We start from the raw sequence: 15,000 nt of genomic DNA on the forward strand, positions 1-15,000 counted from the left end.
GCCACTTCAAGACTAATGTGGCAAAGCCATGCCATCGGCGAACGCTTACAGAAAGCATGCATTTCTGGAAAAAAATTATATGAATAAATAATTAAATAATTAAATAAAGAGTTAAATGCTTGCAGCACCTGGTATTCCCAGGCGGTCTCCCATCCAAGTACTAACCAGGCCCGACCCTGCTTGGCTTCCGAGATCAGACGAGAGCGGGCGTGCTCAGGGTGGTGTGGCCGTAAGCGAGCGCTGACTCGATTCGAGAGCCACTTCAAGACTAATGTGGCAACGCCATGCCATCGGCGAACGCTTACAGAAAAGATGCATTTATGGAAAAAAATTATATGAATAAATAATTAAATAATTAATTAAATGCTTACAGCACCTGGTATTCCCAGGCGGTCTCCCATCCAAGTACTAACCAGGCCCGACCCTGCTTGGCTTCCGAGATCAGACGAGAGCGGGCGTGCTCAGGGTGGTGTGGCCGTAAGCGAGCGCTGACTCGATTCGAGAGCCACTTCAAGACTAATGTGGCAACGCCATGCCATCGGCGAACGCTTACAGAAAGGATGCATTTCTGGAAAAAAAATTATATGAATAAATAATTAAATAATTATTTAAATAAAGAATTAAATGCTTACAGCACCTGGTATTCCCAGGCGGTCTCCCATCCAAGTACTAACCAGGCCCGACCCTGCTTGGCTTCCGAGATCAGACGAGAGCGGGCGTGCTAAGGGTGGTGTGGCCGTAAGCGAGCGCTGACTTAATTCGAGAGCCACTTCAATGTGGCAACGCCATGCCATCGGCGAACGCTTACAGAAAGGATGCATTTCTGGAAAAAAATTATATGAATAAATAATGAAATAATTAATTAAATAAAGAATTAAATGCTTACAGCACCTGGTATTCCCAGGCGGTCTCCCATCCAAGTACTAACCAGGCCCGACCCTGCTTGGCTTCCGAGATCAGACGAGAGCGGGCGTGCTCAGGGTGGTGTGGCCGTAAGCGAGCGCTGACTCCATTCGAGAGCCACTTCAAGACTAATGTGGCAACGCCATGCCATCGGCGAACGCTTACAGAAAGGATACATTTTTGGAAAAAATTATATGAATAAATAAATAAATAATTAATTAAATAAAGAATTAAATGCTTACAGCACCTGGTATTACCAGGCGGTCTCCTATCCAAGTACTAACCAGGCCCGACCCTGCTTGGCTTCCGAGATCAGACGAGAGCGGGCGTGCTCAGGGTGGTGTGGCCGTAAGCGAGCGCTGACTCGATTCGAGAGCCACTTCAATGTGGCAACGCCATGCCATCGGCGAACGCTTACAGAAAGGATGCATTTCTGGAAAAAATTATATGAATAAATAATTAAATAATTAATTAAATAAAGAATTAAATGCTTGTAGCACCTGGTATTCCCAGGCGGTCTCCCATCCAAGTACTAACCAGGCCCGACCCTGCTTGGCTTCCGAGATCAGACGAGAGCGGGCGTGCTCAGGGTGGTGTGGCCGTAAGCGAGCGCTGACTGGATTCGAGAGCCACTTCAAGACTAATGTGGCAACGCCATGCCATCGGCGAACGCTTACAGAAAGGATGCATTTCTGGAAAAAAATTATATGAATAAATAATTAAATAATTAATTAAATGCTTACAGCACCTGGTATTCCCAGGCGGTCTCCCATCCAAGTACTAACCAGGCCCGACCCTGCTTGGCTTCCGAGATCAGACGAGAGCGGGCGTGCTCAGGGTGGTGTGGCCGTAAGCGAGCACTGACTCGATTCGAGAGCCACTTCAATGTGGCAACGCAATGCCATCGGCGAACGCTTACAGAAAGGATGCATTTCTGGAAAAAAATTATATGAATAAATAATGAAATAATTAATTAAATAAAGATTTAAATGCTTACAGCACCTGGTATTCCCAGGGGATCTCCCATCCAAGTACTAACCGGGCCCGACCCGGCTTGGCTTCCGAGATCAGACGAGAGCGGGCGTGCTCAGGGTGGTGTGGCCGTAAGCGAGCGCTGACTCGATTCGAGAGCCACTTCAAGACTAATGTGGCAACGCCATGCCATCGGCGAACGCTTACAGAAAGGATGCATTTCTGGAAAAAAATTATATGAATAAATAATTAAATAATTAATTTAATAAAGAATTAAATGCTTACAGCACCTGGTATTCCCAGGCGGTCTCCCATACAAGTACTAAGCAGGCCCGACCCTGCTTGGCTTCCGAGATCAGACGAGAGCGAGCGTGCTCAGGGTGGTGTGGCCGTAAGCGAGCGCTGACTCGATTCGAGAGCCACTTCAAGACTAATGTGGCAACGCCATGCCATCGGCGAACGATTACAGAAAGGATGCATTTCTGGAAAAAAATTATAGGAATAAATAATTAAATAATTAATTAAATAAAGAATTAAATGCTTACAGCACCTGGTATTCCCAGGCGGTCTCCCATCCAAGTACTAACCAGGCCCGACCCTGCTTGGCTTCCGAGATCAGACGAGAGCGGGCGTGCTCAGGGTGGTGTGGCCGTAAGCGAGTGCTGACTCGATTGGAGAGCCACTTCAAGACTAATGTGGCAACGCCATGCCATCGGCGAACGCTTACAGAAAGGATGCATTTCTGGAAAAAAATTATATGAATAAATAATTAAATAATTAATTAAATAAAGAATTAAATGCTTACAGCACCTGGTATTCCCAGGCGGTCTCCCATCCAAGTACTAACCAGGCCCGACCCTGCTTGGCTTCCGAGATCAGACGAGAGCGGGCGTGCTCAGGGTGGTGTGGCCGAAAGCGAGCACTGACTCGATTCGAGAGCCACTTCAAGACTAATGTGGCAACGCCATGCCATCGGCGAACGCTTACAGAAAGGATGCATTTCTGGAAAAAAATTATATGAATAAATAATTAAATAATTAATTAAATGCTTAAAGCACCTGGTATTCCCAGGCGGTCTCCCATCCAAGTACTAACCAGGCCCGACCCTGCTTGGCTTCCGAGATCAGACGAGAGCGGGCGTGCTCAGGGTGGCGTGGCCGTAAGCGAGCGCTGACTCGATTCGAGAGCCACTTCAATGTGGCAACGCCATGCCATCGGCGAAAGCTTACAGAAAGGATGCATTTCTGGAAAAAAATTAAAAGAATAAATAATTAAATAATTAATTTAATAAAGAATTAAATGCTTACAGCACCTGGTATTCCCAGGCGGTCTCCCATACAAGTACTAACCAGGCCCGACCCTGCTTGGCTTCCGAGATCAGACGAGAGCGGGCGTGCTCAGGGTGGTGTGGCCGTAAGCGAGCGCTGATTCGATTCGAGAGCCACTTCAAGACTAATGTGGCAACGCCATGCCATCGGCGAACGCTTACAGAAAGGATGCATTTCTGGAAAAAAATTATATGAATAAATAATTAAATAATTAATTAAATGCTTACAGCACCTGGTATTCCCAGGCGGTGTCCCATCGAAGTACTAACCAGGCCCGACCCTGCTTGGCTTCCGAGATCAGACGAGAGCGGGCGTGCTCAGGGTGGTGTGGCTGTAAGCGAGCGCTGACTCGATTCGAGAGCCACTTCAATGTGGCAACGCCATGCCATCGGCGAACGCTTACAGAAAGGATGCATTTCTGGAAAAAAATTATATGAATAAATAATTAAATAATTAATTAAATAATTAATTAAATGCTTACAGCAACTGGTATTCCCAGGCGGTCTCCCATCCAAGTACTAACCAGGCCCGACCCTGCTTGGCTTCCGAGATCAGACGATTGTGGGCGTGCTCAGGGTGGTGTGGCCGTAAGCAAGCGCTGACTCGATTCGAGAGCCACTTCAAGACTAATGTGGCAACGCCATGCCATCGGCGAACGCTTACAGAAAGGATGCATTTCTGGAACAAAATTATATGAATAAATAATTAAATAATAAATTAAATAAAGAATTAAATGCTTACAGCACCTGGTATTCCCAGGCGGTCTCCCAACCAAGTACTAACCAGGCCCGACCCTGCTTGGCTTCCGAGATCAGACGAGAGCGGGTGTGCTCAGGGTGGTGTGGCCGTAAGCGAGGGCTGACTCGATTCGAGAGCCACTTCAAGACTAATGTGGCAACGCCATGCCATCGGCGAACGCTTACAGAAAGGATGCATTTCTGGAAAAAAATTATATGAATAAATAATTAAATAATTAATTAAATGCTTACAGCACCTGGTATTCCCAGGTGGTCTCCCATCCAAGTACTAACCAGGCCCGACCCTGCTTTGCTTCCGAGATCAGACGAGAGCGGGCGTGCTCAGGGTGGTGTGGCCGTAAGCGAGCGCTGACTCGATTCGAGAGCCACTTCAATGTGTCAACGCCATGCCATCGGCGAACGCTTACAGAAAGGATGCATTTCTGGAAAAAAATTATATGAATAAATAATTAATTAAATAAAGAATTAAATGCTTACAGCACCTGGTATTCCCAGGCGGTCTCCCATCCAAGTACTAACCAGGCCCGAACCTGCTTGGCTTCCGAGATCAGACGAGAGCGGGCGTGCTCAGGGTGGTGTGGCCGTAAGCGAGCGCTGATTCGATTCGAGAGCCACTTTAAGACTAATGTGGCAACGCCATGCCATCGGCGAACGCTTACAGAAAGGATGCATTTCTGGAAAAAAATTATATGAATAAATAATTAAATAATTAATTAAATAAAGAATTAAATGCTTACAGCACCTGGTATTCCCAGGCGGTCTCCCATCCAAGTACTAACCAGGCCCGACCCTGCTTGGCTTCCGAGATCAGACGAGAGCGGGCGTGCTCAGGGTGGTGTGGCCGTAAGCGAGCGCTGACTCGATTGGAGAGCCACTTCAAGACTAATGTGGCAACGCCATGCCATCGGCGAACGCTTACAGAAAGGATGCATTTCTGGAAAAAAATTATATGAATAAATAATTAAATAATTAATTAAATAAAGAATTAAATGCTTACAGCACCTGGTATTCCCAGGCGGTCTCCCATTCAAGTACTAACCAGGCCCGACCCTACTTGGCTTCCGAGATCAGACGAGAGCGTGCGTGCTCAGGGTGGTGTGGCCGTAAGCGAGCGCTGACTCGATTCGAGAGCCACTTCAAGACTAATGTGGCAACGCCATGCCATCGGCGAACGCTTACAGAAAGGATGCATTTCTGGAAAAAAATTATATGAATAAATAATTAAATAATTAATTAAATAAAGAATTAAATGCTTACAGCACCTGGTATTCCCAGGCGGTCTCCCATCCAAGTACTAACCAGGCCCGACCCTGCTTGGCTTCCGAGATCAGACGAGAGCGGGTGTGCTCAGGGTGGTGTGGCCGTAAGCGAGCGCTGACTCGATTCGAGAGCCACTTCAATGTGGCAACGCCATGCCATCGGCGAACGCTTACAGAAAGGATGCATTTCTGGAAAAAATTATATGAATAAATAATTAAATAATTAATGTAATAAAGAATTAAATGCTTACAGCACCTGAAATTCCCAGGCGGTCTCCCATACAAGTACTAACCAGGCCCGACCCTGCTTGGCTTCCGAGATCAGACGAGAGCAGGCGTGCTCAGGGTGGTGTGGCCGTAAGCGAGCGCTGACTCGATTCGAGAGCCACTTCAAGACTAATGTGGCAACGCCATGCCATCGGCGAACGCTTACAGAAAAGATGCATTTCTGGAAAAAAATTATATGAATAAATAATTAAATAATTAATTTAATAAAGAATTAAATGCTTACAAGCACCTGGTATTCCCAGGCGGTCTCCCATACAAGTACTAACCAGGCCCGACCCTGCTTGGCTTCCGAGATCAGACGAGAGCGGGCGTGCTCAGGGTGGTGTGGCCGTAAGCGAGCGCTGACTCGATTCGAGAGCCACTTCAAGACTAATGTGGCAACGCCATGCCATCGGCGAACGCTTACAGAAAGGATGCATTTCTGGAAAAAAATTATATGAATAAATAATTAAATAATTAATTAAATAAAGAATTAAATGCTTACAGCACCTGGTATTCCCAGGCGGTCTCCCATCCAAGTACTAACCAGGCCCGACCCTGCTTGGCTTCCGAGATCAGACGAGAGCGGGCGTGCTCAGGGTGGTGTGGCCGTAAGCGAGCGCTGACTCGATTGGAGAGCCACTTCAAGACTAATGTGGCAACGCCATGCCATCGGCGAACGCTTACAGAAAGGATGCATTTCTGGAAAAAAATTATATGAATAAATAATTAAATAATTAATTAAATAAAGAATTAAATGCTTACAGCACCTGGTATTCCCAGGCGGTCTCCCATCCAAGTACTAACCAGGCCCGACCCTGCTTGGCTTCCGAGATCAGACGAGAGCGGGCGTGCTCAGGGTGGTGTGGCCGTAAGCGAGCGCTGACTCGATTCGAGAGCCACTTCAAGACTAATGTGGCAACACCATGCCATCGGCAAACGCTTACAGAAAGGATGCATTTCTGGAAAAAAATTATATGAATAAATAATTAAATAATTAATTAAATGCTTACAGCACCTGGTATTCCCAGGCGGTGTCCCATCGAAGTACTAACCAGGCCCGACCCTGCTTGGCTTCCGAGATCAGACGAGAGCGGGCGTGCTCAGGGTGGTGTGGCTGTAAGCGAGCGCTGACTCGATTCGAGAGCCACTTCAATGTGGCAACGCCATGCCATCGGCGAACGCTTACAGAAAGGATGCATTTCTGGAAAAAAATTATATGAATAAATAATTAAATAATTAATTAAATAATTAATTAAATGCTTACAGCACCTGGTATTCCCAGGCGGTCTCCCATCCAAGTACTAACCAGGCCCGACCCTGCTTGGCTTCCGAGATCAGACGAGAGCGGGCGTGCTCAGGGTGGTGTGGCCGTAAGCAAGCGCTGACTCGATTCGAGAGCCACTTCAAGACTAATGTGGCAACGCCATGCCATCGGCGAACGCTTACAGAAAGGATGCATTTCTGGAACAAAATTATATGAATAAATAATTAAATAATTAATTAAATAAAGAATTAAATGCTTACAGCACCTGGTATTCCCAGGCGGTCTCCCAACCAAGTACTAACCAGGCCCGACCCTGCTTGGCTTCCGAGATCAGACGAGAGCGGGTGTGCTCAGGGTGGTGTGGCCGTAAGCGAGGGCTGACTCGATTCGAGAGCCACTTCAAGACTAATGTGGCAACGCCATGCCATCGGCGAATGCTTACAGAAAGGATGCATTTCTGGAAAAAAATTATATGAATAAATAATTAAATAATTAATTAAATGCTTACCGCACCCGGTATTCCCAGGTGGTCTCCCATCCAAGTACTAACCAGGCCCGACCCTGCTTTGCTTCCGAGATCAGAGGAGAGCGGGCGTGCTCAGGGTGGTGTGGCCGTAAGCGAGGGCTGACTTGATTCGAGAGCCACTTCAAGACTAATGTGGCAACGCCATGCCATCGGCGAACGCTTACAGAAAGGATGCATTTCTGGAACAAAATTATATGAATAAATAATTAAATAATTAATTAAATAAAGAATTAAATGCTTACAGCACCTGGTATTCCCAGGCGGTCTCCCATCCAAGTACTAACCAGGCCCGACCCTGCTTGGCTTCCGAGATCAGACGAGAGCGGGCGTGCTCAGGGTGGTGTGGCCGTAAGCGAGCGCTGACTCGATTCGAGAGCCACTTCAAGACTAATGTGGCAACGCCATGCCATCGGCGAACGCTTACAGAAAGGATGCATTTCTGGAAAAAAATTATATGAATAAATAATTAAATAATTAATTTAATAAAGAATTTAATGCTTACAGCACCTGGTATTCCCAGGCGGTCTACCATCCAAGTACTAACCAGGCCCGACCCTGCTTGGCTTCCGAGATCAGACGAGAGCGGGCGTGCTCAGGGTGGTGTGGCCGTAAGCGAGCGCTGACTCGATTCGAGAGCCACTTCAAGACTAATGTGGCAACGCCATGCCATCGGCGAACGCTTACAGAAAGGATGCATTTCTGGAAAAAAATTATATGAATAAATAATTTTAAAAATTAATTAAATAAAGAATTAAATGCTTACAGCACCTGGTATTCCCAGGCGGTCTCCCATCCAAGTACTAACCAGGCCCGACCCTGCTTGGCTTCCGAGATCAGACGAGAGCGGGCGTGCTCAGGGTGGTGTGGCCGTAAGCGAGCGCTGACTCGATTCGAGAGCCACTTCAAGACTAATGTGGCAACGCCATGCCATCGGCGAACGCTTACAGAAAGGATGCATTTCTGGAAAAAAATTATATGAATAAATAATTAAATAATTAATTTAATAAAGAATTTAATGCTTACAGCACCTGGTATTCCCAGGCGGTCTACCATCCAAGTACTAACCAGGCCCGACCCTGCTTGGCTTCCGAGATCAGACGAGAGCGGGCGTGCTCAGGGTGGTGTGGCCGTAAGCGAGCGCTGACTCGATTCGAGAGCCACTTCAAGACTAATGTGGCAACGCCATGCCATCGGCAAACGCTTACAGAAAGGATGCATTTCTGGAAAAAAATTATATGAATAAATAATTTTAAAAATTAATTAAATAAAGAATTAAATGCTTACAGCACCTGGTATTCCCAGGCGGTCTCCCATCCAAGTACTAACCAGGCCCGACCCTGCTTGGCTTCCGAGATCAGACGAGAGCGGGCGTGCTCAGGGTGGTGTGGCCGTAAGCGAGCGCTGACTCGATTCGAGAGCCACTTCAAGACTAATGTGGCAACGCCATGCCATCGGCGAACGCTTACAGAAAGGATGCATTTCTGGAAAAAAATTATATGAATAAATAATTAAATAATTAATTAAATGCTTACAGCATCTGGTATTCCCAGGCGGTCTCCCATCCAAGTACTAACCAGGCCCGACCCTGCTTGGCTTCCGAGATCAGACGAGAGCGGGCGTGCTCAGGGTGGTGTGGCCGTAAGCGAGCGCTGACTCGATTCGAGAGCCACTTCAAGACTAATGTGGCAACGCCATGCCAGCGGCGAACGCTTACAGAAAGGATGCATTTCTGGAACAAAATTATATGAATAAATAATTAAATAATAAATTAAATGCTTACAGCACCTGGTATTCCCAGGCGGTCTCCCAACCAAGTACTAACCAGGCCCGACCCTGCTTGGCTTCCGAGATCAGACGAGAGCGGGTGTGCTCAGGGTGGTGTGGCCATAAGCGAGGGCTGACTCGATTCGAGAGCCACTTCAAGACTAATGTGGCAACGCCATGCCATCGGCGAACGCTTACAGAAAGGATGCATTTCTGGAAAAAAATTATATGAATAAATAATTAAATAATTAATTAAATAAAGAATTAAATGCTTACAGCACCTGGTATTCCCAGGCGGTCTCCCATCCAAGTACTAACCAGGCCCGACCCTGCTTGGCTTCCGAGATCAGACGAGAGCGGGCGTGCTCAGGGTGGTGTGGCCGTAAGCGAGCGCTGACTCGATTCGAGAGCCTCTTCAAGACTAATGTGGCAACGCCATGCCATCAGCGAACGCTTACAGAAAGGATGCATTTCTGGAAAAAATTATATGAATAAATAATTAAATAATTAATTAAATAAAGAATTAAATGCTTACAGCACCTGGTATTCCCAGGCGGTCTCCCATCCAAGTACTAACCAGGCCCGACCCTGCTTGGCTTCCGAGATCAGACGAGAGCGGGCGTGCTCAGGGTAGTGTGGCCGTAAGCGAGCGCTGACTCGATTCGAGAGCCACTTCAAGACTAATGTGGCAACGCCATGCCATCGGCGAACGCTTACAGAAAGGATGCATTTCTGGAAAAAAATTATATGAATAAATAATTAAATAATTAATTAAATAAAGAATTAAATGCTTACAGCACCTGGTATTCCCAGGCGGTCTCCCATCCAAGTACTAACCAGGCCCGACCCTGCTTGGCTTCCGAGATCAGACGAGAGCGGGCGTGCTCAGGGTGGTGTGGGCGTAAGCGAGCGCTGACTCGATTAGAGAGCCACTTCAAGACTAATGTGGCAACGCCATGCCATCGGCGAACGCTTACAGAAAGGATGCATTTCTGGAAAAAAATCATATGAATAAATAATTAAATAATTAATTAAATAAAGAATTAAATGCTTACAGCACCTGGTATTCCCAGGCGGTCTCCCATCCAAGTACTAACCAGGCCCGACCCTGCTTGGCTTCCGAGATCAGACGAGAGCGGGCGTGCTCAGGGTGGTGTGGCCGTAAGCGAGCGCTGGCTCGATTCGAGAGCCACTTCAAGACTAATGTGGCAACGCCATGCCATCGGCGAACGCTTACAGAAAGGATGCATTTCTGGAAAAAATTATATGAATAAATAATTAAATAATTAATTAAATAAAGAATTAAATGCTTACAGCACCTGGTATTCCCAGGCGGTCTCCCATCCAAGTACTAACCAGGCCCGACCCTGCTTGGCTTCCGAGATCAGACGAGAGCGGGCGTGCTCAGGGTGGTGTGGCCGTAAGCGAGCGCTGACTCGATTCGAGAGCCACTTCAAGACTAATGTGGCAACGCCATGCCATCGGCGAACGCTTACAGAAAGGATGCATTTCTGGAAAAAAATTATATGAATAAATAATTAAATAATTAATTAAATAAAGAATTAAATGCTTACAGCACCTGGTATTCCCAGGCGGTCTCCCATCCAAGTACTAACCAGGCCCGACCCTGCTTGGCTTCCGAGATCAGACGAGAGCGGGCGTGCTCAGGGTGGTGTGGCCGTAAGCGAGCGCTGACTCGATTCGAGAGCCACTTCAAGACTAATGTGGCAACGCCATGCCATCGGCGAACGCTTACAGAAAGGATGCATTTCTGGAAAAAAATTATATGAATAAATAATTAAATAAAGAATTAAATGCTTACAGCACCTGGTATTCCCAGGCGGTCTCCCATCCAAGTACTAACCAGGCCCGACCCTGCTTGGCTTCCGAGATCAGACGAGAGCAGGCGGGCGTGCTCAGGGTGGTGTGGCCGTAAGCGAGCGCTGACTCGATTCGAGAGACACTTCAAGACTAATGTGGCAACGCCATGCCATCGGCGAACGCTTACAGAAAGGATGCATTTCTGGAAAAAAATTATATGAATAAATAATTAAATAATTTATTAAATGCTTACAGCACCTGGTATTCCCAGGCGGTCTCCCATCCAAGTACTAAACAGGCCCGACCCTGCTTGGCTTCAGAGATCAGACGAGAGCGGGCGTGCTCAGGGTGGTGTGGCCGTAAGCGAGCGCTGACTCGATTCGAGAGCCACTTCAAGACTAATGTGGCAACGCCATGCCATCGGCGAACGCTTACAGAAAGGATGCATTTCTGGAAAAAAATTATATGAATAAATAATTAAATAATTAATTAAATAAAGAATTAAATGCTTACAGCACCTGGTATTACCAGGCGGTCTCCCATCCAAGTACTAACCAGGCCCGACTCTGCTTGGCTTCCGAGATCAGACGAGAGCGGGCGTGCTCAGGGTGGTGTGGCCGTAAGCGAGCGCTGACTCGATTCGAGAGCCACTTCAAGACTAATGTGGCAACGCCATGCCATCGGCGAACTATTACAGAAAGGATGCATTTCTGGAAAAAAATTATATGAATAAATAATTAAATAATTAATTAAATAAAGAATTAAATGCTTACAGCACCTGGTATTCCCAGGCGGTCTCCCATCCAAGTACTAACCAGGCCCGACCCTGCTTGGCTTCCGAGATCAGACGAGAGCGGGCGTGCTCAGGGTGGTGTGGCTGTAAGCGAGCGCTGACTCGATTCGAGAGCCACTTCAAGACTAATGTGGCAACGCCATGCCATCGGCGAACGCTTACAGAAAGGATGCATTTCTGGAAAAAAATTATATGAATAAATAATTAAATAATTAATTAAATAAAGAATTAAATGCTTACAGCACCTGGTATTCCCAGGCGGTCTCCCATCCAAGTACTAACCAGGCCCGACCCTGCTTGGCTTCCGAGATCAGAGGAGAGCGGGCGTGCTCAGGGTGGTGTGGCCGTAAGCGAGCGCTGACTCGATTCGAGAGCCTCTTCAAGACTAATGTGGCAACGCCATGCCATCGGCGAACGCTTACAGAAAGGATGCATTTCTGGAAAAAATTATATGAATAAATAATTAAATAATTAATTAAATAAAGAATTAAATGCTTACAGCACCTGGTATTCCCAGGCGGTCTCCCATCCAAGTACTAACCAGGCCCGACCCTGCTTGGCTTCCGAGATCAGACGAGAGCGGGCGTGCTCAGGGTGGTGTGGCCGTAAGCGAGCGCTGACTCGATTCGAGAGCCACTTCAAGACTAATGTGGCAACGCCATGCCATCGGCGAACGCTTACAGAAAGGATGCATTTCTGGAAAAAAATTATATGAATAAATAATTAAATAATTTATTAAATGCTTACAGCACCTGGTATTCCCAGGCGGTCTCCCATCCAAGTACTAAACAGGCCCGACCCTGCTTGGCTTCCGAGATCAGACGAGAGCGGGCGTGCTCAGGGTGGTGTGGCCGTAAGCGATCGCTGACTCGATTCGAGAGCCACTTCAAGACTAATGTGGCAACGCCATGCCATCGGCGAACGCTTACAGAAAGGATGCATTTCTGGAAAAAAATTATATGAATAAATAATTAAATAATTAATTAAATAAAGAATTAAATGCTTACAGCACCAGAGGGCTGTTTCATAAAACTAGATTACAGAATAAGCCAGGCTTATTTTGTTAAGTCTGGCTTATTGCCGGTGGATTTTGTTTCATAAAACAAACTTGAACTAGTTCAACCCCGGTTACTATGGAAACTTATGCTTGGAAACTAGCCTGGTCCGGAGCAGGCTAACTGTCAGGCTAAGCCTCATTGTTGCTTAACTAGACTTCCACTAACACTGAAATGTAAATGCAATGATATTACAGCTGACTCCTTGACATTTTATTTGACTTTATTAACCACTATTAATCTAACAATTAAAGAAAATCAACTTATATATTAAATTTGATAAATTTTGTTACAATAATAATTAATAAAATATAGACATGTGTTTCATAATATGGTATATAGGCCTATCAAATGTTGAATATAAATGATAATCTTAACTAAGGATAATAGTTCATTAACAAATTTAAGATGTATCTAAATTAATATAATTGCAATATAAATATATATATATATATATATATATATATATATATATATATATATATATATATATATATATATATATATCTTTTTTTTTAAGATTGTCTGTCACACAAAGAGGAAATTTAATTTAAATATACAACACACAAAAGTCAAGTACAGTCATTTAATTTTTTTATGCTTGGTGTGCATAAAAATGCACATTATTTTAAAGATCTACAGTATTTGTATCTTTCTCTAGTTGTTACATTTTTCTTGAAATTAAAAAAAATTATGGTGTCTGCATGGCTGAAGGAATACAATATAATTATGTGATGGTATGCTCTTGGCATTTTGTTGTAATGAGTTAAAATTCTTTTTTTATCACAGAGAAGATTGTTAGTGTCCTGCATACAATATTTTTTCAGCTCACAAGGCTTGTACTGACTTACAGTATAATGTGCTTATACCTCAGGCTTTTCTTCAACTGATCCTCACCCTGTAACCATTCATAAAACTTTGTTTATCTATCAACACCTAACACTACACTGTTAAAAATATTATGTAGAACTTACAGTATTACTGTCAGCTGTTTGCCAGTAACTTACTGTAGATCCACATGTATGTTACTCACTGGCAACAGTTTGTTCAAAGCCAAATGAACACCAAACACCAACAAGTCTTTTTATTTACAGAACAAAACCACCAAATAACAGCCTCATGCAAAGCATTCTGGGAACCAAAATATGAAGGAAACAACAGAAAAAGGTTCATGAGGATTTCTGGTTCACAAAATGCTTTGCATGAGGCCGCCACTTTACAGTTTTATGCTGTAAAATCATAGACCTGCCAATGTTTAACGTTGACTCAACCTCGAACAAACTGCTGCCAGTAAATAATAAACCTTTAAATCTACATAAGTTACTGGCAAACAGCTGCATAACTACAGCTAATTTTTTAACAGTGTGATAATAACCCAGTGGTTTAAAATCTCTCATCCTCCCAGGGTTTAACATGATGACTTGTGGCTCTATAACGCACACATAATTTGCCATCAAAAATGTTTTGAGTAACATGTCAAGTAATAATGATTGGTCAAGAATATGTGTAACTAACATATATGATTTTACACAATCATTTCTTGTACTACTGTAAATTCAGAAATGCATATGCTGTTCACCCACCATGCTCTCAGTGACCCCATTTTTTTCTTTCAAGCACACTTCATCTGCAGGAGTAAAAGCTGTGCTGCTGATAGATGCCAGTGCTCTCCTCACTGCCAGTCAACATCTTTGGCAGCTAACATTATGAGATTAGACACTTCTTCTAGCATATGATTATGCTTAAATCAACTACACTTCTTATGAACAATATATTTTTATTTTATTTTCACCTGTTACTATATTGTCCACTCAAGTTGCTGCTTTTGAAATGTACCCCCAAATAAAAAATAAATAAATGTAAGTTACATTTAAAGTTACTGTAAATGTATTAAAATCATTCATCTGCTAAATATGTATTATATAGGTTACTTAGTAAACTACAAATTGTCTTTTAAAAGTTAAGATTTGTGTTATTTTTAAAAAGTACAGCATATAAAAATTTGCAAAGTATAGCCACATAAGCATTGACGCGGCTCGAACCCGGATCCCCGCATGCGCTGTTGAGAGCACTAACCACTGGGCCATCATTTCTAACGGTGTTTCATTCGTTTAATGTGATCCATTTAACAACAAGACAATATATTTAAATTTAGTTTCTGCGTGCCGGGATTTAATCCATAAGGACTTTTCAACTATTTTATGGGTTTGTTTATTGCAGCACTATTATAATTTTCAGTCAGTAGTACATTTTCATACATTTTTATCAAAAATGACCGCTTTCTCTT

At 44.5% G+C, this 15,000-nt stretch overlaps 36 non-coding genes and 13 pseudogenes across 36 annotated transcripts; all 49 read right to left on the reverse strand.

Annotated features, from left to right (window-relative positions):
• Nucleotides 1–116: 116 nt before the first annotated feature.
• Nucleotides 117–235, reverse strand: LOC141358257 (5S ribosomal RNA). Its single transcript, XR_012364746.1, has one exon. It is a non-coding gene; the product is annotated as a 5S ribosomal RNA (ribosomal RNA).
• Nucleotides 236–364: 129 nt separating this feature from the next.
• Nucleotides 365–483, reverse strand: LOC141356040 (5S ribosomal RNA). The gene has a single exon (XR_012362481.1). It is a non-coding gene; the product is annotated as a 5S ribosomal RNA (ribosomal RNA).
• Nucleotides 484–625: 142 nt separating this feature from the next.
• Nucleotides 626–744, reverse strand: LOC141357436 (5S ribosomal RNA). Its single transcript, XR_012363923.1, has one exon. It is a non-coding gene; the product is annotated as a 5S ribosomal RNA (ribosomal RNA).
• Nucleotides 745–879: 135 nt separating this feature from the next.
• LOC141356041 (5S ribosomal RNA) lies at nucleotides 880–998 on the reverse strand. Its single transcript, XR_012362482.1, has one exon. It is a non-coding gene; the product is annotated as a 5S ribosomal RNA (ribosomal RNA).
• A 140-nt stretch (nucleotides 999–1,138) lies between these two features.
• Nucleotides 1,139–1,257, reverse strand: LOC141354078 (5S ribosomal RNA; annotated as a pseudogene).
• A 134-nt stretch (nucleotides 1,258–1,391) lies between these two features.
• On the reverse strand, nucleotides 1,392–1,510 carry LOC141353903 (5S ribosomal RNA; annotated as a pseudogene).
• Nucleotides 1,511–1,639: 129 nt separating this feature from the next.
• On the reverse strand, nucleotides 1,640–1,758 carry LOC141356042 (5S ribosomal RNA). The gene has a single exon (XR_012362483.1). It is a non-coding gene; the product is annotated as a 5S ribosomal RNA (ribosomal RNA).
• A 135-nt stretch (nucleotides 1,759–1,893) lies between these two features.
• On the reverse strand, nucleotides 1,894–2,012 carry LOC141353886 (5S ribosomal RNA; annotated as a pseudogene).
• A 141-nt stretch (nucleotides 2,013–2,153) lies between these two features.
• On the reverse strand, nucleotides 2,154–2,272 carry LOC141354007 (5S ribosomal RNA; annotated as a pseudogene).
• A 141-nt stretch (nucleotides 2,273–2,413) lies between these two features.
• Nucleotides 2,414–2,532, reverse strand: LOC141356043 (5S ribosomal RNA). The gene has a single exon (XR_012362484.1). It is a non-coding gene; the product is annotated as a 5S ribosomal RNA (ribosomal RNA).
• A 141-nt stretch (nucleotides 2,533–2,673) lies between these two features.
• LOC141357931 (5S ribosomal RNA) lies at nucleotides 2,674–2,792 on the reverse strand. The gene has a single exon (XR_012364420.1). It is a non-coding gene; the product is annotated as a 5S ribosomal RNA (ribosomal RNA).
• Nucleotides 2,793–2,921: 129 nt separating this feature from the next.
• On the reverse strand, nucleotides 2,922–3,040 carry LOC141353923 (5S ribosomal RNA; annotated as a pseudogene).
• Nucleotides 3,041–3,175: 135 nt separating this feature from the next.
• On the reverse strand, nucleotides 3,176–3,294 carry LOC141357785 (5S ribosomal RNA). Its single transcript, XR_012364272.1, has one exon. It is a non-coding gene; the product is annotated as a 5S ribosomal RNA (ribosomal RNA).
• Nucleotides 3,295–3,423: 129 nt separating this feature from the next.
• Nucleotides 3,424–3,542, reverse strand: LOC141358380 (5S ribosomal RNA). The gene has a single exon (XR_012364875.1). It is a non-coding gene; the product is annotated as a 5S ribosomal RNA (ribosomal RNA).
• Nucleotides 3,543–3,677: 135 nt separating this feature from the next.
• On the reverse strand, nucleotides 3,678–3,796 carry LOC141354394 (5S ribosomal RNA; annotated as a pseudogene).
• Nucleotides 3,797–3,937: 141 nt separating this feature from the next.
• LOC141355190 (5S ribosomal RNA) lies at nucleotides 3,938–4,056 on the reverse strand. Its single transcript, XR_012361617.1, has one exon. It is a non-coding gene; the product is annotated as a 5S ribosomal RNA (ribosomal RNA).
• A 129-nt stretch (nucleotides 4,057–4,185) lies between these two features.
• LOC141355168 (5S ribosomal RNA) lies at nucleotides 4,186–4,304 on the reverse strand. The gene has a single exon (XR_012361595.1). It is a non-coding gene; the product is annotated as a 5S ribosomal RNA (ribosomal RNA).
• Nucleotides 4,305–4,431: 127 nt separating this feature from the next.
• On the reverse strand, nucleotides 4,432–4,550 carry LOC141358569 (5S ribosomal RNA). Its single transcript, XR_012365066.1, has one exon. It is a non-coding gene; the product is annotated as a 5S ribosomal RNA (ribosomal RNA).
• A 141-nt stretch (nucleotides 4,551–4,691) lies between these two features.
• On the reverse strand, nucleotides 4,692–4,810 carry LOC141356044 (5S ribosomal RNA). Its single transcript, XR_012362485.1, has one exon. It is a non-coding gene; the product is annotated as a 5S ribosomal RNA (ribosomal RNA).
• A 141-nt stretch (nucleotides 4,811–4,951) lies between these two features.
• Nucleotides 4,952–5,070, reverse strand: LOC141354004 (5S ribosomal RNA; annotated as a pseudogene).
• A 141-nt stretch (nucleotides 5,071–5,211) lies between these two features.
• Nucleotides 5,212–5,330, reverse strand: LOC141355464 (5S ribosomal RNA). The gene has a single exon (XR_012361895.1). It is a non-coding gene; the product is annotated as a 5S ribosomal RNA (ribosomal RNA).
• Nucleotides 5,331–5,464: 134 nt separating this feature from the next.
• On the reverse strand, nucleotides 5,465–5,583 carry LOC141353837 (5S ribosomal RNA; annotated as a pseudogene).
• A 141-nt stretch (nucleotides 5,584–5,724) lies between these two features.
• LOC141354122 (5S ribosomal RNA) lies at nucleotides 5,725–5,844 on the reverse strand (annotated as a pseudogene).
• A 141-nt stretch (nucleotides 5,845–5,985) lies between these two features.
• LOC141356046 (5S ribosomal RNA) lies at nucleotides 5,986–6,104 on the reverse strand. The gene has a single exon (XR_012362487.1). It is a non-coding gene; the product is annotated as a 5S ribosomal RNA (ribosomal RNA).
• Nucleotides 6,105–6,245: 141 nt separating this feature from the next.
• On the reverse strand, nucleotides 6,246–6,364 carry LOC141356047 (5S ribosomal RNA). Its single transcript, XR_012362488.1, has one exon. It is a non-coding gene; the product is annotated as a 5S ribosomal RNA (ribosomal RNA).
• A 129-nt stretch (nucleotides 6,365–6,493) lies between these two features.
• On the reverse strand, nucleotides 6,494–6,612 carry LOC141358381 (5S ribosomal RNA). The gene has a single exon (XR_012364876.1). It is a non-coding gene; the product is annotated as a 5S ribosomal RNA (ribosomal RNA).
• A 135-nt stretch (nucleotides 6,613–6,747) lies between these two features.
• On the reverse strand, nucleotides 6,748–6,866 carry LOC141356048 (5S ribosomal RNA). The gene has a single exon (XR_012362489.1). It is a non-coding gene; the product is annotated as a 5S ribosomal RNA (ribosomal RNA).
• Nucleotides 6,867–7,007: 141 nt separating this feature from the next.
• LOC141355201 (5S ribosomal RNA) lies at nucleotides 7,008–7,126 on the reverse strand. The gene has a single exon (XR_012361628.1). It is a non-coding gene; the product is annotated as a 5S ribosomal RNA (ribosomal RNA).
• A 129-nt stretch (nucleotides 7,127–7,255) lies between these two features.
• LOC141353821 (5S ribosomal RNA) lies at nucleotides 7,256–7,374 on the reverse strand (annotated as a pseudogene).
• Nucleotides 7,375–7,515: 141 nt separating this feature from the next.
• LOC141356049 (5S ribosomal RNA) lies at nucleotides 7,516–7,634 on the reverse strand. The gene has a single exon (XR_012362490.1). It is a non-coding gene; the product is annotated as a 5S ribosomal RNA (ribosomal RNA).
• A 141-nt stretch (nucleotides 7,635–7,775) lies between these two features.
• On the reverse strand, nucleotides 7,776–7,894 carry LOC141357877 (5S ribosomal RNA). Its single transcript, XR_012364366.1, has one exon. It is a non-coding gene; the product is annotated as a 5S ribosomal RNA (ribosomal RNA).
• Nucleotides 7,895–8,036: 142 nt separating this feature from the next.
• Nucleotides 8,037–8,155, reverse strand: LOC141356050 (5S ribosomal RNA). Its single transcript, XR_012362491.1, has one exon. It is a non-coding gene; the product is annotated as a 5S ribosomal RNA (ribosomal RNA).
• Nucleotides 8,156–8,296: 141 nt separating this feature from the next.
• Nucleotides 8,297–8,415, reverse strand: LOC141357878 (5S ribosomal RNA). The gene has a single exon (XR_012364367.1). It is a non-coding gene; the product is annotated as a 5S ribosomal RNA (ribosomal RNA).
• A 142-nt stretch (nucleotides 8,416–8,557) lies between these two features.
• Nucleotides 8,558–8,676, reverse strand: LOC141356051 (5S ribosomal RNA). The gene has a single exon (XR_012362492.1). It is a non-coding gene; the product is annotated as a 5S ribosomal RNA (ribosomal RNA).
• Nucleotides 8,677–8,805: 129 nt separating this feature from the next.
• On the reverse strand, nucleotides 8,806–8,924 carry LOC141353385 (5S ribosomal RNA). Its single transcript, XR_012360482.1, has one exon. It is a non-coding gene; the product is annotated as a 5S ribosomal RNA (ribosomal RNA).
• A 129-nt stretch (nucleotides 8,925–9,053) lies between these two features.
• Nucleotides 9,054–9,172, reverse strand: LOC141357217 (5S ribosomal RNA). The gene has a single exon (XR_012363700.1). It is a non-coding gene; the product is annotated as a 5S ribosomal RNA (ribosomal RNA).
• A 141-nt stretch (nucleotides 9,173–9,313) lies between these two features.
• Nucleotides 9,314–9,432, reverse strand: LOC141356052 (5S ribosomal RNA). The gene has a single exon (XR_012362493.1). It is a non-coding gene; the product is annotated as a 5S ribosomal RNA (ribosomal RNA).
• A 140-nt stretch (nucleotides 9,433–9,572) lies between these two features.
• Nucleotides 9,573–9,691, reverse strand: LOC141357759 (5S ribosomal RNA). Its single transcript, XR_012364246.1, has one exon. It is a non-coding gene; the product is annotated as a 5S ribosomal RNA (ribosomal RNA).
• A 141-nt stretch (nucleotides 9,692–9,832) lies between these two features.
• LOC141353380 (5S ribosomal RNA) lies at nucleotides 9,833–9,951 on the reverse strand. Its single transcript, XR_012360477.1, has one exon. It is a non-coding gene; the product is annotated as a 5S ribosomal RNA (ribosomal RNA).
• A 141-nt stretch (nucleotides 9,952–10,092) lies between these two features.
• LOC141356053 (5S ribosomal RNA) lies at nucleotides 10,093–10,211 on the reverse strand. Its single transcript, XR_012362494.1, has one exon. It is a non-coding gene; the product is annotated as a 5S ribosomal RNA (ribosomal RNA).
• Nucleotides 10,212–10,351: 140 nt separating this feature from the next.
• Nucleotides 10,352–10,470, reverse strand: LOC141356054 (5S ribosomal RNA). Its single transcript, XR_012362495.1, has one exon. It is a non-coding gene; the product is annotated as a 5S ribosomal RNA (ribosomal RNA).
• Nucleotides 10,471–10,611: 141 nt separating this feature from the next.
• On the reverse strand, nucleotides 10,612–10,730 carry LOC141356055 (5S ribosomal RNA). The gene has a single exon (XR_012362496.1). It is a non-coding gene; the product is annotated as a 5S ribosomal RNA (ribosomal RNA).
• A 129-nt stretch (nucleotides 10,731–10,859) lies between these two features.
• On the reverse strand, nucleotides 10,860–10,982 carry LOC141353983 (5S ribosomal RNA; annotated as a pseudogene).
• A 129-nt stretch (nucleotides 10,983–11,111) lies between these two features.
• LOC141353828 (5S ribosomal RNA) lies at nucleotides 11,112–11,230 on the reverse strand (annotated as a pseudogene).
• A 141-nt stretch (nucleotides 11,231–11,371) lies between these two features.
• On the reverse strand, nucleotides 11,372–11,490 carry LOC141354067 (5S ribosomal RNA; annotated as a pseudogene).
• Nucleotides 11,491–11,631: 141 nt separating this feature from the next.
• LOC141357006 (5S ribosomal RNA) lies at nucleotides 11,632–11,750 on the reverse strand. Its single transcript, XR_012363478.1, has one exon. It is a non-coding gene; the product is annotated as a 5S ribosomal RNA (ribosomal RNA).
• A 141-nt stretch (nucleotides 11,751–11,891) lies between these two features.
• On the reverse strand, nucleotides 11,892–12,010 carry LOC141357468 (5S ribosomal RNA). Its single transcript, XR_012363955.1, has one exon. It is a non-coding gene; the product is annotated as a 5S ribosomal RNA (ribosomal RNA).
• Nucleotides 12,011–12,150: 140 nt separating this feature from the next.
• LOC141356057 (5S ribosomal RNA) lies at nucleotides 12,151–12,269 on the reverse strand. The gene has a single exon (XR_012362498.1). It is a non-coding gene; the product is annotated as a 5S ribosomal RNA (ribosomal RNA).
• A 129-nt stretch (nucleotides 12,270–12,398) lies between these two features.
• On the reverse strand, nucleotides 12,399–12,517 carry LOC141357643 (5S ribosomal RNA). Its single transcript, XR_012364130.1, has one exon. It is a non-coding gene; the product is annotated as a 5S ribosomal RNA (ribosomal RNA).
• Between the last annotated feature and the right edge of the window lie 2,483 nt (nucleotides 12,518–15,000).

The sequence above is a fragment of the Misgurnus anguillicaudatus genome, chromosome 21 (assembly GCF_027580225.2).
Source record: "Misgurnus anguillicaudatus chromosome 21, ASM2758022v2, whole genome shotgun sequence".
In the NCBI taxonomy this organism is placed as follows: Eukaryota; Metazoa; Chordata; class Actinopteri; order Cypriniformes; family Cobitidae; genus Misgurnus; species Misgurnus anguillicaudatus.